Source organism: Canis lupus, chromosome 21 (assembly GCF_003254725.2).
Source record: "Canis lupus dingo isolate Sandy chromosome 21, ASM325472v2, whole genome shotgun sequence".
NCBI classification, from domain to species: Eukaryota; Metazoa; Chordata; class Mammalia; order Carnivora; family Canidae; genus Canis; species Canis lupus.
Genome location: NC_064263.1, coordinates 19,849,846 through 19,865,311, shown reverse-complemented (window position 1 = coordinate 19,865,311; position 15,466 = coordinate 19,849,846). Strand labels below are relative to the sequence as shown.

General features: G+C 46.7%; 1 protein-coding gene across 3 annotated transcripts in view; it reads right to left on the bottom strand.

Moving 5' to 3' along the window:
• The window catches only part of TENM4 (teneurin transmembrane protein 4), a 2,722,049-nt gene that overhangs the window by 584,646 nt on the left and 2,121,937 nt on the right, over window positions 1-15,466 (bottom strand). For all 3 annotated transcript variants that reach the window (XM_049099077.1, XM_049099079.1, XM_049099078.1), the window contains one exon: window positions 5,895-5,950. The gene's annotated coding sequence lies outside the window, so the exon portion shown is untranslated. The remainder of the gene's footprint in view (window positions 1-5,894; window positions 5,951-15,466) is intronic.

Genomic DNA, 15,466 nt, shown 5'->3' with positions numbered 1-15,466 from the left:
GAGAGGTCTGGAGTGTGGCTCTGCTATCAGCTACTGAGGTTTGAGTATGGGCTCTCCATTCAGCTGTGTGACCTTGGAAAAGTCACTCTGTTGCTCTGTGCCTCGATTTCCTCATTTGTAAGATGGAGACTCCAATACCTACCTCAGGGGGGTTGTTGTGTAAATGCTTAGGTCTCTGCTAGGCACATGGTAGGTGTCAGTTGTCATTTTTGTCATCATTCTCATCTTACAGACAAGGAAACTGAGGCCAAAAAATTGAGCCATTTCCACAAAGTCAAACAGCCAATGAGGAGCAGAGCCTAGACAGAAATCTTGGTTTGCCTGAGTCCCAAGGACATGAGCTTTCTTTGATGTAACATGATTTCTGCTGTTCCTTTTGCCTTTTTTTTTTTTTTTTTTTTTTTTTTTAAGAAAAGGGGGAAGGAAAGGACAAACACTCCTAAGGAATTCCACCAGAGAAGCTGGCACATCCTGCTCACTGGGAGGAAGTAATTTGTTCATAAAGGCACAGCTAAGTGACTCTGGGTGTCATGTAGAGCATGCTGCCTGCCTGCTGGAGGGACACACCAAGGACCAGCGCAAACACACCAGCTCCTGCTCCCCAGGCTGCCACCAGAGCAAAGTCAGGGCCTTCACTTTGGTGGCAGTAGGAAGGATAGATGAGTTACCCCCACAGGGCTATGTGACTGGTGACATATGGGTGACTCTGAGGCCCTGGGAAGGATGAAGAAGCATAGCAAGTACTTCTCAAAGACGAAAACTGTTTTAGCTCTGGGCAGCAGTGGTTCAGAGGCTGGCGCCAGCACAACGTGCCAGAGTTAGGATGCAGCTGGTACAGGGCATTTCGGCTCTACACAAAGGAAGGCTTTCAAGCAGGAGTGAAATTTAAAATATTTAAGACCTGATATGACACAGACAGCAGCCAATCAGAACGGGCATGATGGTTAATGAAAACAGATATTGGCTGTAAACGAAATGTGAGTACCTACCAGGCGAACATCAGTCTTGACAACAAAGCCCAACATGGGAACAAGAAGAGGATCAATAGGTGGGGCCCCAGATGCCAACAGAGAATTGTTCACCTATCTCCAGGAAGTCCCAGGGAGAAGTCCATGAGACCCCCAGGGCTCTGCAGAGGATAGTTTCAAGAGCACTGCTTTGGAGAAAAGAGTTAAGGGCCTCAAAGTACAGCTCCTAGGCCTAGCAAAAACCTGAGCCCACCCAAAGACTTGCCCACGAAGGCTCTAACTCGTATGTCATCATGTTGTCATTCTGCTTACTTTTCTCTGGGCCACAGAGTGTTCATCTGTGTCTCCCAAAGCAGTTGTTCTTGTTCTAGCATTTAGATGAGGGCTCCAGTGCACCTCAGTGGAGTCCCAGGGACACCAAATGTAGCCTAGAGGCATGTAGAGCAAGCCTGAGCCCAGTCCGGAGTCAAGAATTGGAACCCTAGTTCAGCCTAGGCAGCCCCCAGAGCCATTCCAAGTGCCCCCTCTGTCCCAGCTCAAATCTGCCTCCCTGGTGCCTGCTTACCTTTCACTTAAAAGCACATGCTCCAGCTACCCTTTGGACAAAGTCACAAGGGGTCAATTATCTTGCGGCAATGAAGGAGAAGTACCATTTCTTCAGCTTGCATAAGATGAAGCTCCACATGATGAAATAAGTCATTGGTCTGTGAGGTCTTGTGGGAAAGTACTAGGAGGGAGGGCCCTCCCTTGAGAGCAATGTGCGAAGACCTTTCCCCCACCCAGACTCACTCGACAATGAGTCTGCAGGCATACTTGGCCAGCCTAAGAAATTCCCCTGGAAAGTGCCACTGAAACACTTCACCACTGTGCTCCATGGGCCCCCAAAAGTTGTACCTACTGATACTGACTTTGCTCTACCTGTGTCTTATAAATTGAGTCTACTTTCCTGTTAGTTACTAGTTGTTAGTGATTCTTCATACTGTCTTTGCTACATGACTATGGCCTCCTGGCCTTCACTAGCTTTGTCCCTCCTAAATGGAAACTTCCTATAGCCTTGGCTAAATAAGCACCAGATTTGAGTGACACCTTCAGGAATTTACCGCAGGAGCCATGGGCATGGGCTGTGGCTATGTGGTACACTGAGACATCTGGGGAGGCCAGAACATCCAGGGGAACCGAAACATTGCAGCTGAACACCATGTGCTCAGGTCAGCAGGCCGGGCTCCCACCTGCATGCAGCTTTGCCACCTAACAGCTGCATAACCTGCAAAAGCTACCCAAACGTTTTAAGTCTCTGTTTTCTTTAATGGAAAATGCTTATAATATTAGTGTCTATCTCATAGGGTTATTTTAAGAACTAAGCAAAATAATATATACAAAGCACTTAGCACTTTGTCTAGCATGAGGTCAGCAATCAGGAAAGTTGGTCATTATTAATATAACTCATCTGGGCACCTGGGTGGCTAAGTGGTTGAGCGTCTGCCTTTGGGTCAGGTTATGATCCTGGGGTCCTGGCATCGAGTCCTGCATCGGCCTCCATGCAGGGAGCCTGCTTCTCCCTCTGCCTATGTCTCTGCCTTTCTCTCTGTGTCTTTCATGAATAAATAAAATCTTTTTTAAAAATTTAATATAGTTTATCTTTCATATATTTATTGGTTAGTTGCTATTTATTGATTAGTTGACCTTATATCCTACTAGGGGCTAGGGCTTCCAGTTCCTGCCCTCAAGAACCTGACCATTCAGTGGGAGAAGACCACAACCAATAATGAGGATACACTATGATAAATGCTTTACTAATAATTACTTTTAAAAGCACTATCACTAAAAGGTGACAATGATTTCTCACTAGCCACTGTGTGTATACACTTTATTTAAGAGAAGAACGTAACCTTTTTTTTTTTTGGTCCAAACACTTGGTCTCAAATCCCGCATTATCACTGAATACCTGAATACTCTCTGTCACGTTAGCTCCTTTGAAACAGCTTATCTGGAAAAATGGACATAGAAATTTTAAAAAGTATATCTAAGATGTTGTCATAGTACCTTACACAGAGTACAGTGTTTAATAAGGTCTCCTATTAAGGGTGATTAAGAGCGTTTGAAGAGCTACTGTTGGCTATTGTCCCAGTACTAGAGGGTCCGTCTGGGTAGGTGTCAAGGTCAGGGAAGGACATCCATCCAGGATGTGTGTCAGTGGTGTTCAGTGGCTTGTCTGGTTTGCAGCCAGTTCCGAGCCAATGACCGGAGCCATCGGGACCAGAGACTGGCCACTCCAATGGAGTTGCCAGCAAGAACTAGCCAGGACATTCCAAATAGGGCAGGTCCTCCCAGACCAAGAGAAATTAAAAATGTTGGTATAGTAAGAGGCCAAGCTAGGACTCAAATGCAGACCTGTTGTATCACAGAAGGCACCCCAAGTGGGGGCAGTGGCTTCTATACAGACCACAAACACTGGCTATGCCCCTGCTGCATGCTCGACCACACACTGGGTGTCCCCAGGCTGGTACTGAGGGTGAGGACCAAAGACGATGCAGGGAGAACTCTGTTGCCTCTGAACAGGAGCCACACAAATTGGGACACACCAGCCCCAGAACCAAGCCAGTGCACAAAGAACAACATTGCCCAAACGCAGGCCTGTTTACACGAGTGAACATTCTTGCAGCGCGGCTTGCTAAGCCTGTTGCTAAGCCTGCCCAGTTTCCCGTCACAGAGCACTTCCCTCCTAGCTCAGGAAAGATAATCACTCTGGGAACCAGCTTCCTTAGGAGGCCTGGAAGAATGTTTTCGGTCTAGAGTGAAACCTCCCTTTCAGCAGGGCTTCTCCTCCTCTCATGTCAGACAAGGGGAAACCCAATCTATAAAGGAAGGGTCTGCACGCACACGGTACCGCTGGGTGTCGCGGGCTGTAAGTGACCCCCAGGGAAAGGAAGGAGCACCGATCTCTCTCGGCTTGGAGCACCTCCTAAACAAAGACCCTAAAGTCTCCCGCTGGAACAACACGAGACACAGGACGCTCAGGTTCCAAGCACACCCGCAGGTATCATCTATCAGTTCTGACACCAGCCTTGTCTGTGTCGGAGTCCAAGCGGAGAGATCAGATAAGTGCCTGGGTAGACAGGGGGGTGGAGAGCAGGAAGGGGGAGAAAAGGCTTTGGAGAGATCACTACAAATAGTAGTTTTTACCTGACACCAAAGAACAGGGCAAGGGAGAGCTGTGTGATCCAAGCCAGGATGAAAGAAAGGCTGGCCTCCCCCTTGTAATATAAGAGTTTAATGATACTTATTAAAAGCCCATTTCTGGGTCCTATTGAAAAATTATACCCATAAGTGTTTCTTTTTTTCATATGAATTGCTTCCTAGAGATTAAGTGTGCCTGCGTGCACACACACACACACAAACTCCTTACAGATTCCACACCCCACCCCTGCACACACACACATCCTCCATAAATCCCGCACATCCCACATATCACACACGTCAGTACCTCTTCGTCAAGGACAGCCACAATTCACAACACACACGCATACTGTAAAGCAGGAAAACCAGGCCTGATCCCTGAGGTTGTTCACACACCCTTTGAAATTGCAGATTTTGAGGGAGCCCAAGAGCTTCATGCTCAAGTTGTCATCCCCGCAAACAAACAGCACAGCCTCTAATCCATATCACTCTCCACGTCTTGCCTGAGGCCAGGCAACTCTGCAAAAGCTGAAGCTACCAGGATCATTAAGCTTTGGTGGAAAGTAACAGCATTCAGGAGGGTCACTGAGGAGGAAGGGGTCTGTGCCCCTCTGGGTTGTGGAGGATTCTTTCTGATGGGCCGAGTACCGGCCACCTGGAGGAGGTAGCCCTGGGCCTCCGCCTGGGGCATATTTTTTTCTGGCTATTAACTTACCCAGAGCACAAGGCTCCCTTCACTCTCAGCCAGAGAAGGTGTTGCTTTCTGGAATAATCAGTTAGATGCAAGAAAGTACTCCCTGCAGAAAAGTATCCTTCCATCAGGATGGGCTCCCTCCTGGCGCTATTCTCCCCAGTGTTCTACTCACTGCTAAGGGGTACGGGGTTCAAATGCTAAAATCATCAGGTAGATGCAGGTAAAGCAGTTTGCTGTTATCAGAAGCAAATGCTCTGGAGTTAGCAGATCTGGTTTCAAGGTCAGCTCTAACCCTTTACTAGCTGTATGGCCTTGACAACTCCCCAAGCCATGGTTTTCTTCTTGGCAAAATGGCAGTAACAGCGTCTTTCCATCTTCTGGAATTGGGGGGAAGATCACAAAATGCCCTACAGACCATAAACTCCAAAGCAGATGTTAGAGATTTTCATGATGAGACAGTAATGAGGAAATGGAGGGGCTCATAAATGGGGCTGTGGGTGCCTCCAGGGCAAAGCCTGGGTTGTATTTCTCTGTTTACCTTCAGTGCCTGGCACAGAGGGCTGGCACTAAATATTCTGGGAGAAAATGGTTTTGAAGGAATCAGTAGACTTGTGAGTTAGGTGGCTTGTTTAAGGTCACAGAACAGCTGATGCCAGGACTGAAGCCCAGGTCCCCTCACCCTCTAGTCCCAGGCTCTCTGTTCTAGATGCACCGAACTGTTGGGTCTCTGGAAGGGGCAGTGATGTCAAACTAGCCACAGCATGGGCCAGGTTTTAATGAGCCCTATCATTCCCCAGGAAAGATCCACCATGAGCAGGCAATGCCCAGGAAGCCCTCACAAACTCACTTGTTAAACATTCCAACTCAACAGTGAAAACAAACAGAAACTACAGTGCAAATCATACCCAAATGCTTCAAACCAATTCATCTTATTTCTGGTCTTGAATTGCACAAATCAGAAGTCACAAGACTGGGACAATAAGCCGGCAGAAATTCTGGCTGCCGAGATTAGCAGTATATCTTGTTTCCAGCTCACTTTCAGCATTATCACTTACCTACTGGCCAATCGTCTGGGAGATCACTAGCCCTCTCGGAGTCTCAGTTTTTCCATCTGCAAAACAAGAAGATGATCACAATTAATCTCTTGAGACCACTGGACTAAAATACATCCGACGTTTCATACCTCATATCAGTTACCAACTGCTTATGATCCAGTATAACTGGGGAAATTGCTAACGGTCAGGGGCTGGAAGGGAATTATTTCAAAAGTGAAGTGTGATAATTAATAGTTATGTGTCAAGCAGGGTGCTGATGGTGTTCAACCCTCAGTACAGAAAATTCAGCCTTTCCATCATTTTGGCACTTATTTTTATTTTTCATAAATGTAAAATGTAAGGACCACTGAAATACGAAGAGAAATAGAGCAAACAAAAAAGTCAGTACCTCAACATACTCACTCCCAACATTTTAAGGTATTTTTCCAATTTTTCTCTTCTAATGCCAGAGTTCACCATTTTGCAGAGTGGGGACCACAGAGGTGTACTATACTGAAATGCCCCCACCCTGGACCCCCAGTGTTATGCCACAACTGTTGCCCACATTATTAACTTTTTTTTCTCTGACATCAGCTTTGTCAGCTTCCAAGAGTCTTGGGCCCTGGTCAGGTCTCTGGCAGGTACCGTGCACACCAGGGCCCAGGGACAGCAGGGGCCCTCGATTGCTCTTTCCCCAGTCTGGGTTCAGTTACCTCATCTGCAAAATAAGGAAACCAGAAAGGCCCATCCCAGAAATCATTTTTAACTGAAAGACATGAAGCTAAGGAAAAGTGAGGAAAACATATATTTCAGTCCCTATTATGTGAAAATGAGTCCATATTGTTGAGCTGATAATATCTATGGATATTACCTCCTGAGCCTCATAGCCACCTGGGAGATCTTCCAGGCAAGAAAATTTCAACTCAAGGAGGTTCAATGATCCATCCAAGACCCGCTGCAGTCATGTTGGAACCACTTGCCCAATTTTTGCCATAATAGTGATGTCTCACCTCTACTACCGTTTGCTAATTTTTCAAAATTTATTTCTTTATTTGCATTTTTTGCTTAACTTTATTTTAATGGATTTTTTTTAAGTTTCTGCTGCACTTTATTTCTGCCCCTTCTCTCTAAGGCCCACTGAAAGGCAATCTTTCAACTCAGATGGATTCTCTAATACCAAAATGGTTGCTAACAACTTAAAGGAATTTTTAGTCATGACCATTTTATATAAAAACATCTGTGAGGTCATAGGCTTGAAGTATTGTTTTTATATATTTTCTAATACTCATTAATATAACTTTGACATTTAGACTGCTCAACCATGCACTTCCCAGCGGTGCTCCTACTTTATCTTGGGAAGGATGGTTTAGAGTTCCTTGCTGGAACCTAATAAGTCTGTCCTATTTTGAGGCTGAAACATCAAAGGCACCTGATGTTACTGAGTGTCAAGAAAGTTGCCTGAGGCCACATTTCCAGGGACCAAAGGAACTGGGACTTGCACCCCCATTTGCCCACTTCCAACCATGGGCTCTGTATTTTCAGTTTTCTTTCTGCCCCCCTCCTCACACCCCTAATTTGCAACTCTGTAGCATCAAGCCACCAATTAAGTTCTGTTTCCAAGTCAAGGCAGGGTCATCCTGTTCTGTTAGGTGGCCACTTTATGGCCAGCTGTTCCATAAAGTGACTAGATTGTATCAATGCATATTTAAGTTCCCAAAAGGGCACTTTGGTAAGAAGCTGCAGAATTTCTAAAACCAAGTTTAGAAAATGTGAAGTACAAGTGATTCTTTATTCAAAGATCCAAGATAGTAACCAAGGAAACAGAGAGGGCTGATAACATAACATCCAGGAATGCCATTGCCGCTGCAAATGAGCATAAGATCCCAAACGAGTCACGGGAAGTGGGAGAAAGTGGCAGAGTGACGGTACTGGGCACTGATTGAAGCTGGGGTTGGCTGTAGGCTTCTAGAGTTCTAAGTTTTTGTTTCCTGTCATCTGGTTTAAAATTAATTGGTACGGATTTTTTATGACCAGAGAGCAAACAGACTCAATGGTCTGCAGAACAGGCTCAGATTTTCTTTCTGGAGAGTCCCCCCTTTCTCATGAATACAAGTGACAAAGTTGTGCAGATGCAGGAAAATAATGATTTTCCATTCTTGGTCCAACACCTCTTCCTTGAAGTCTCCCACCAGCCCAAGTCAGAATGAGTCATCCTCGCTTGGGTTCCCTTCCTGCGACACTTTAATTAAAGTCTCTGTTAAACTGCAGTTACTTTTTTCTCTTCTTCTAAAGTATTATTTTTTTCTGTGTACTCAAATTCATTAAGTACAGTAAGAACTCACCTACCACGAGCAATATGATTTTAGACAGGTTTCCTTCCAAACTTTGTTGCCTACATACCCCCATGCACATTCACATACACACACATAGCCAGACACTGTAAAATGGGATCCTATTATACACACCATTTTTTTATCTTTTGAAAATGGTTACATAAATGCACAATTGATCCCTACTAATGTACATGTAGGTGTTTTTATTTTTTCACAAGTGAAAATACTCTAATATTTTTGTACATATATCTCTGTGTGGTTGCTTGGTTGTATACTTAGACTATACTACTTAACATTTTAAAAATATTCTATTTATTTATTTTAGAGAGAAAGAGAGAGAGACAATGAGCAAGTGGAGGGTCAGAGAGGGAGGGAGAGGAAGAGGGAAAGAATCCCAAGCAGACTCCACACACAGTGCAGAGCACCACGCAGGCCTCATCTCAGGACCCTGAAATCATGACCTGACCCAAATTCAAGAGCCAGACGCTTAACCAACTGAGCCACCCAAGTACCCCACTGCTTAACATTTTTTAAAAGGATTTTATTTTTAAGCAATCTCTACACCCAACGTGAGGCTCGAACTCTTGACCCCAAGATCAAGAGTCACTCCACTGACTAAGCCAGTCAGGCTCCCTTTCATTGCTTGAATTTTTTTTTGAGGCTTTTATTTATTTATTCATGAGAGACACACAGAGAGAGGCAGAGACATAGGCAGAGGGAGAAGCAGGCTCCTCGTAGGGAGCCCAATGTGGGACTGGATCCCAAGACTCCAGGATCACGCCCTAGGCAGAAGGCAGACGCTCAACCGCTGAGCCACCCAGGGATCCCCTAAATAAATAAAATCTTTTAAAAATTAAAATAAAAAATTAAAAGATTTTATTTATTTATTTATTTAGAGAGCAAGCGTGTACATGCCAGTGCGTACACATGCGCAAGCACGGGAGCAAGGGCAGGGCAGAGGGAGAGAGAGAATACCAAAGAGACTCCACATGGAGTGTTGAGCCTGATGTAGGGCTCAATCCCAGGACCCTGAGATCATGACCTAATTACTTGACATTTTTAAGAAATTTGTAACTGCACCCCATGAAAGACTGTATCACTTTCAATTTCCACCAGCAGCACAGAGGCATGCCAACTCCTCATCTTGTCAGTTTTAGACATTAACGTGCTTTTTTATCTTTGTCAATGTGATAGTTAAATGGAGCCTAGTTATTTTAGTCTGCATTTTTGGATATCAGTTGAACATCTGTTTCTCTGCTTCTTGGCCATTTGCAATTCTTCTTTTAGGAAATGCATGTTCACAGTCCTTTGCCCATTGCCTGGTTGGGTGTTAGCCTCTTTCCTGCTTGGCGCATAGAGTTTGCCATTGGTCTTTTGCCTTGACTATTATTTTTAGCTTTCTTCCAGCGAGTTCTATCACAGTAAATGGCGCTACCATGTACTGTTGCCCCACCAGAAATCTGGAGGCCTGTCCTGACACCTCCCTGTGCATTCTCCCCACCAGTCACCAAGTCCTATATGTCCTATTTCCCAAATAGAACTTAAATCTGTCCCTGTTCATTTTTCTCCCTCCTCAGCACCATGACCCTCACCAAGCCACCATCACCTCTCACCTGGATTTCCACCATAGTCTGGTGTCTATATCCTCTCCTCCAATTCTCTCACTGTCCAGAAAGTAGAAGGATTTTTTTTAATGCAAATCAGATCATCTCCACTGCCTAAAGCTCTTGACAACATCTCTCTATCCCATTAAAGATCAGATCCAAAGTCCAGGGTGTGCACTTGTGCCTGAAAAGACTGCTTCGAGGACCCGGTTTCTGTGCTGCTTGGATCTCTCGATACATCCATTTCCCCTTCAGTCTCTGTAACTAGTCACATTGGTTTTCTTGAGGTCCTCAAATGGGTCATTCTTCCCAGTGCAGGCCCTGGGTGTGCTGTTCCATCTGCCCGGAAAGTTGTTTGCTCTCCTTTTTGCTGGCTAATCCAAATTTATCCTTTAGGCCTCTTAGCTTAAACACCATCTCCTCAGATAAGCCCTAAACCGCCACACTAAGTGAGCTCCTCTGGCTGTTTACTGGACCACATCATCAGGTACTCTGTGGTTGGAAAAAGGGTACTGGGCTTCCAGGCCCCACCCATGGGGAGGACTGAAGCTCTACTGGGCTTCCCACTGTATCCAGATGGACTCAAGGCCTAAGCAAGTCAGGACCTTGCAGGGGAAGGGGCACTGATGACTCACAAAGCAGGACTGGTGAAGGCACAGGGCAGTGCCTCCTTTCTGGCAGTCCTTGCTGTCCCTGCTCACGAGGTTCCAGCAACTCTGAGGAGTGCCGTGTATTGCTTCTTCAGACTTGGGAGCTGATTTCAAAAAACTCTGTTGACCCAAGCTAAGCTGGCCATATTGCACCAGCTGTCCGAGGGAGGAGGCACTGCCCCCTAAGAACCCTACAATTTCCGACTTCATCATTCTTGGTGCTCTTCCCTCCTCCCCCGCCCCCACCTGGACTTCTGCTGCTGATTAGGTCCCTAAAACACGTTCACTTTAGCTTTCTTCTGGATATTTCCGAGTCAAAGATTTTCTTCTTTTTTACTCCCTCAGATTTCATTTTGTGAGTGTGTGAGATCACAAAAATGAAGCACTTCAGATGTGAAGCAATTTAGGATGAGAAAATTGTACTTGAGCCACAAGTCCCAGCCCTAATGACCTAACGGCCTACCATGGCTTGGCAGGCTCAAGAGTAAAATCCCGATAGGTTAACTGGCCTTCCCAAGACCAGCTGTGTCCTCGTCTGGGTGGCCTCACTATAGCTGCCTCATCTGCAGGTGCCCTCCGCCAGCGATACATGACATCAAGTGGCTCTCAGAATGAGTTAGTTTAGATCACTAACTTTTGAGTTAGTTTTCTGGGTTGTGCCAGAGATAATAATGGTTTTATTATTTACCTAAAAACATGGAAAGTCCAATAAGAATCCAAGATGTAGGAGATGATCATTTCTTTTCAACTAGGCCCCTGGAACCCTGTGAAGGAGCCTTTAGAAGTCAGCTCTCCTTGAAACATCCCTCCACCCAGCAGCTTCATGCTCACCCTTTCATTTAACAAGCAATCTCTGGCTGCCTATTCTGCATGTCAGACCCAGACTGGAGTTGGTGGCCAGAAGATTTTCAGAGGAGGCATGGGCTGACCCAGACTCAGATGAGTTGAGTGACACATATAAAGTGATCTAACCTCTCTGAGCTTCAGCTTCCTCATTTGCAAAACAGAGATCCTTATGCCAACCTTGTGAGTATTCTATGGACTAGTGTTTCTCAAACACCTGGCAGGGGCCTGCTGGTCAGTCTTGGGCAGCACTCACTGCTTTTATCATTTCTACTACTAAAGATGGTCAGTTCAACATGCTTCCTGCACTAAAAGGCACAAGTGTCACCACTGGGGGAGGGGAGTCTGTAATCTCAGTGGGACCCAGCCAGGAAGGGGTCAGTTTTAGTGGGATGGGACCAGGCAAGGTAGGCTTCGAGCAATAGTCCTGAGCACAGTGTTTGCAAATCAAAAAGGTCCACAGCAAGCAAGGGGTGTGAAATGTGGACCTATTCTGAGAAGCACAAGCAGCGGGAGGAAATGTGAAAGCTCTGGAAACAGAGGTGCTAGGAAGGACACTTCCTAGAAGGCCTCAGGGGCCAGATTCTAGCAGCAGGCTCATTCCTCAAAGGTTTTTAAGCCAGGCAATCATAGGGCCAGATCTGTCCTTGAGATCAAGCACTCTGGCTGCCCTGGGGATGGATGGGAGGGGTGAGGCTGGGGATGAGACAGGGCCAGGAAGAGCCACAGAGCAGGCTGATCCAGGCCCAAGGGGAGGGTCCCTAACTTCATTCATGAGGCTGTAGGCATGCCTTGCACAGGTCCCCAGAGCAGCCCAACTGCAGCGGCCCAGTTACCAAAGGCTGGGGATCTGGCTGCTCCAGAGCTGCCCCGAGAAGGGAGCCTTCTGACCTCAACAGCAAAACCATCCATTTCAAGACAATCTGTTCCTTCCTGACTCCACGGGGACAGCATAGCCTCACACGCTGGCCTTCCAATCCCTGGGCCGTTGCACAGCCCGTGCCTGCTGCATCACATTCATTCAATTGCACTCAGTTAAATTATTTTTCTGTGTGGACCCATGCTCAGACTTGAGGGGAGTGTGAGATTGCAACAGACAAGGTCACAGGCCTAAGAGGATTATAGTCAAGGACGCAGGCCTGCGCTGTAACCCAAAGCAGAATGCTGGGTGTTCAAGGGGGGCCAAGTGACAGGGCTGCAGGGACAAAAGAGACACAGCTGTGGATTCTCCTTGGCAGCATCAGAAAAGCTTCGTGGAAGAGGCAGCACTTGCTTGGACCCTGGAGTCGAAGAAGACAGTTGATGGACAGAGTGGGAAAGGGCATCCCAGGCTGAGGGAAGCCGGGTGTGGAAAAAGCGGTGATGTCTTCTGTGGCTGGCCCACAGGAGATGAAGAGCAGGTGACAGGAGGCTAAAGGCAGGCAGAGGCGAGGCCAGGGGGCCGGCTGAGGCCCAGCTGGAATGTTACAATCATCCTGGGAGGTATGTATTATCACCATCCCCATTTCACAACTAAAGAAACTAAGGCTTAGAGCGATTACAGAACCTGCTCTCGGGCTGCAGAGGCAGGAACAGGGCGCACATATCAGAATCCAAGCTCAATGATCCTTCCTCTCCACGACACCAGCCCCTAAATGATGAAGGCAGACGCTTCATATGCTTCCAACAGCCAAGAAAAACAGACTCCTCCCCATCACCACCACCACCACCACCACCTGTGTCATGGACTCCAAATTTTATCTCATAAAGAACAAAATGTACCAGATGTGCCTCAGTGTAGCAGGATATTATAAGATTCCTGAGCATATATGTTTAATTAAAATCAACTGCTACCAATGACCACCTATGGTCACCGTGTGCTTACAATATGTGAGGTGTTTTCCCTCCATGTTCATAACAACTTTTACAACAACCCTATAAAGCAGGTTTTACTTCCTCAGTTTTATAGCTGGGGAGATAGAGGCTCAGAAAGGCTAAATGATTTGCTCCAATTACACAGAGCAGCAGAGCAAGAACCAGAAGCCTGTGCTTGGGCGCTTGGATCTACTTGCCATCCTCAAACTTAACATGTCAACAGGTCAACCTTTATCTCCCAAGGGTCCTCTTCTGCTGGTCCCCATCTCAGTGAGTAACGCCACTTTCCATCAGCATCTCAAATTACAAACCTAGCCTACCTGACACCCCTCCCCTTCACAACACCCCCATATTAACCCATCATGGACCCCTGCTGGTTCTAACCCTCACATCAATCTCCTGCTCACCACCTCTGCCTCCGCTATCCTAGTTCAAGCCATGGTCAACTCTCACCCGAGCTGCTGCAGTAGTCCCCCAACCAGTCTCCCTGTATCCCGTGCACGTAGGAGATGTGAGCCCTCCCTGGCTCCCAGGCCCAGAGAGCCTGGCTCCTGCTGGCAGCTCTGCTTCCTCTCACCAAAAGCCCTGCCCCTTTTACTTCTCAAACACCCCACTGTCCATCCCATTTCAGAGCATTTACATAGGCTGTTTCTTCTATCGCCACTCCCATCTTCACAGGCCTTGTCTTTCAGATCTCAGCTCAAACTGCACTTCCCCCCAGGAAGCCAGTATGACCCCCCAGTCTAGATCAGCAGGTACAGGAGAGTTGTGCCTGTGATTAAAAAATGGAAAGGCGTCCATACTGGTCACTGTGTAATCACTGCCCCCAAGCCATTACATGCCTCCCACCATGACCTGAGCTCCTCCCAAGGACCTGTCAAGCCTCCCCACAATTGAGAGAAGGCAAGTGGAAGGCCCCCAGGCCTCTGCTGGGCACGATGGCAGAGACCTGTTCTGATGAGCCTATGCACATGCAGTCAGGTTGTTAAATATTTTGAATGTCACCTCTGCTCTTGATCCTGTATTTCTCATGGTTCATAGTTATGGGCTTATTTGGGGGATTATTTGGAGTCATGAACTCTGGAAAGTCAGGGAGCACAAAAGTGAGGTTTACCAGGTTGAGGCTCAGTACAAAAGACCGGAGTCTTCATTTCCCTTTAGCTGCCAATAGGCAGCTATTTCCCTACCTTTCTGGCCACACCTGCTCAGTTTTGCCGACAACTTCAGGCATTGAGCAATGAAGAGCCAGGCTGATGCAACCAAGCATGAAGGGGGTCACAGCAGCCAAGCAGTGGCTGCCTGTCCTGCCAGGGGGAGGTCATGGTCTCTGCTCCCTACAGACACTTGAGGGGCAGAAAGAAGGCGGAGCCTTTCTGGGCTTGATGATTTCCCACTCCTGAGTCACTTTACCCATCTCACATGGAGCTCTCAAACCCATTCCCTGGTCCTTAGCAGTCAGGTGACATCTCAGTCCAAAAGACCACCTTTCCTCATGGTTGTTATCATAAGACTTAACAATTTCCCTACGTCACCTGTCACCCTCTTGGATTATTCTTTTGCAAAAAAACATGGTCTTAAAAGGTACCTCTGATTATGTCTTTCTTCTGTGGCTTCCAGCTGTCCTCAAATGCATTCAAACCCTCATCCTGGTTTATAAGATCCTCATCTCTGGGCCCTATCTGTCCCTTTAACCTCACCATCTGCTTCTCTCCTGATTCTATTTCTTCCATCAACACACATTTCTTCCTGCCTCAGGGCATTTGCACATGCTGTCCCAATTTCTAGAACTTCCCCAGCTCATTTCCATCTATTTTCTGGGTTTTAGCCTACAAAGCAAATACTTTGAAAGGCCTGTGCTGCCTAACCCTGGTCCATCAGCTCCTCATATTATCCACTGCTCTTCTTTGTTATACATACTCAGTATGACTGAACCAGTTGTTCAATGTCTGTCTTGGCCCCATGTAGGCAGGGAGCCTGTCATCTTGTCCATTGCTCTATCTACCCTCACTGTTCAGCCCAGGGGGCTCCTGACACAGAGGCTCAAGCAATATTTGACAAACGAATAATCAATATGACGAGGCTATAAGCTTGGACCTTTCTCCTCTGTCTCCAAGGTCAAAGCTGAAATGTAAATGCCAATGGCCATGGAGATTTCAGGAATCAGCCAATTAATTTATCGCTTCTGATGTGTGTAAGGGGTCTGAAAATACAGCACTGTGTCTCCCTAAGGGACCAGGCTGAACTCTTAGGAGAGAACCTGAACTGTTAAAAAAAAAATTAATTAAAAAGAATGACTAGCAAGGTAGAAA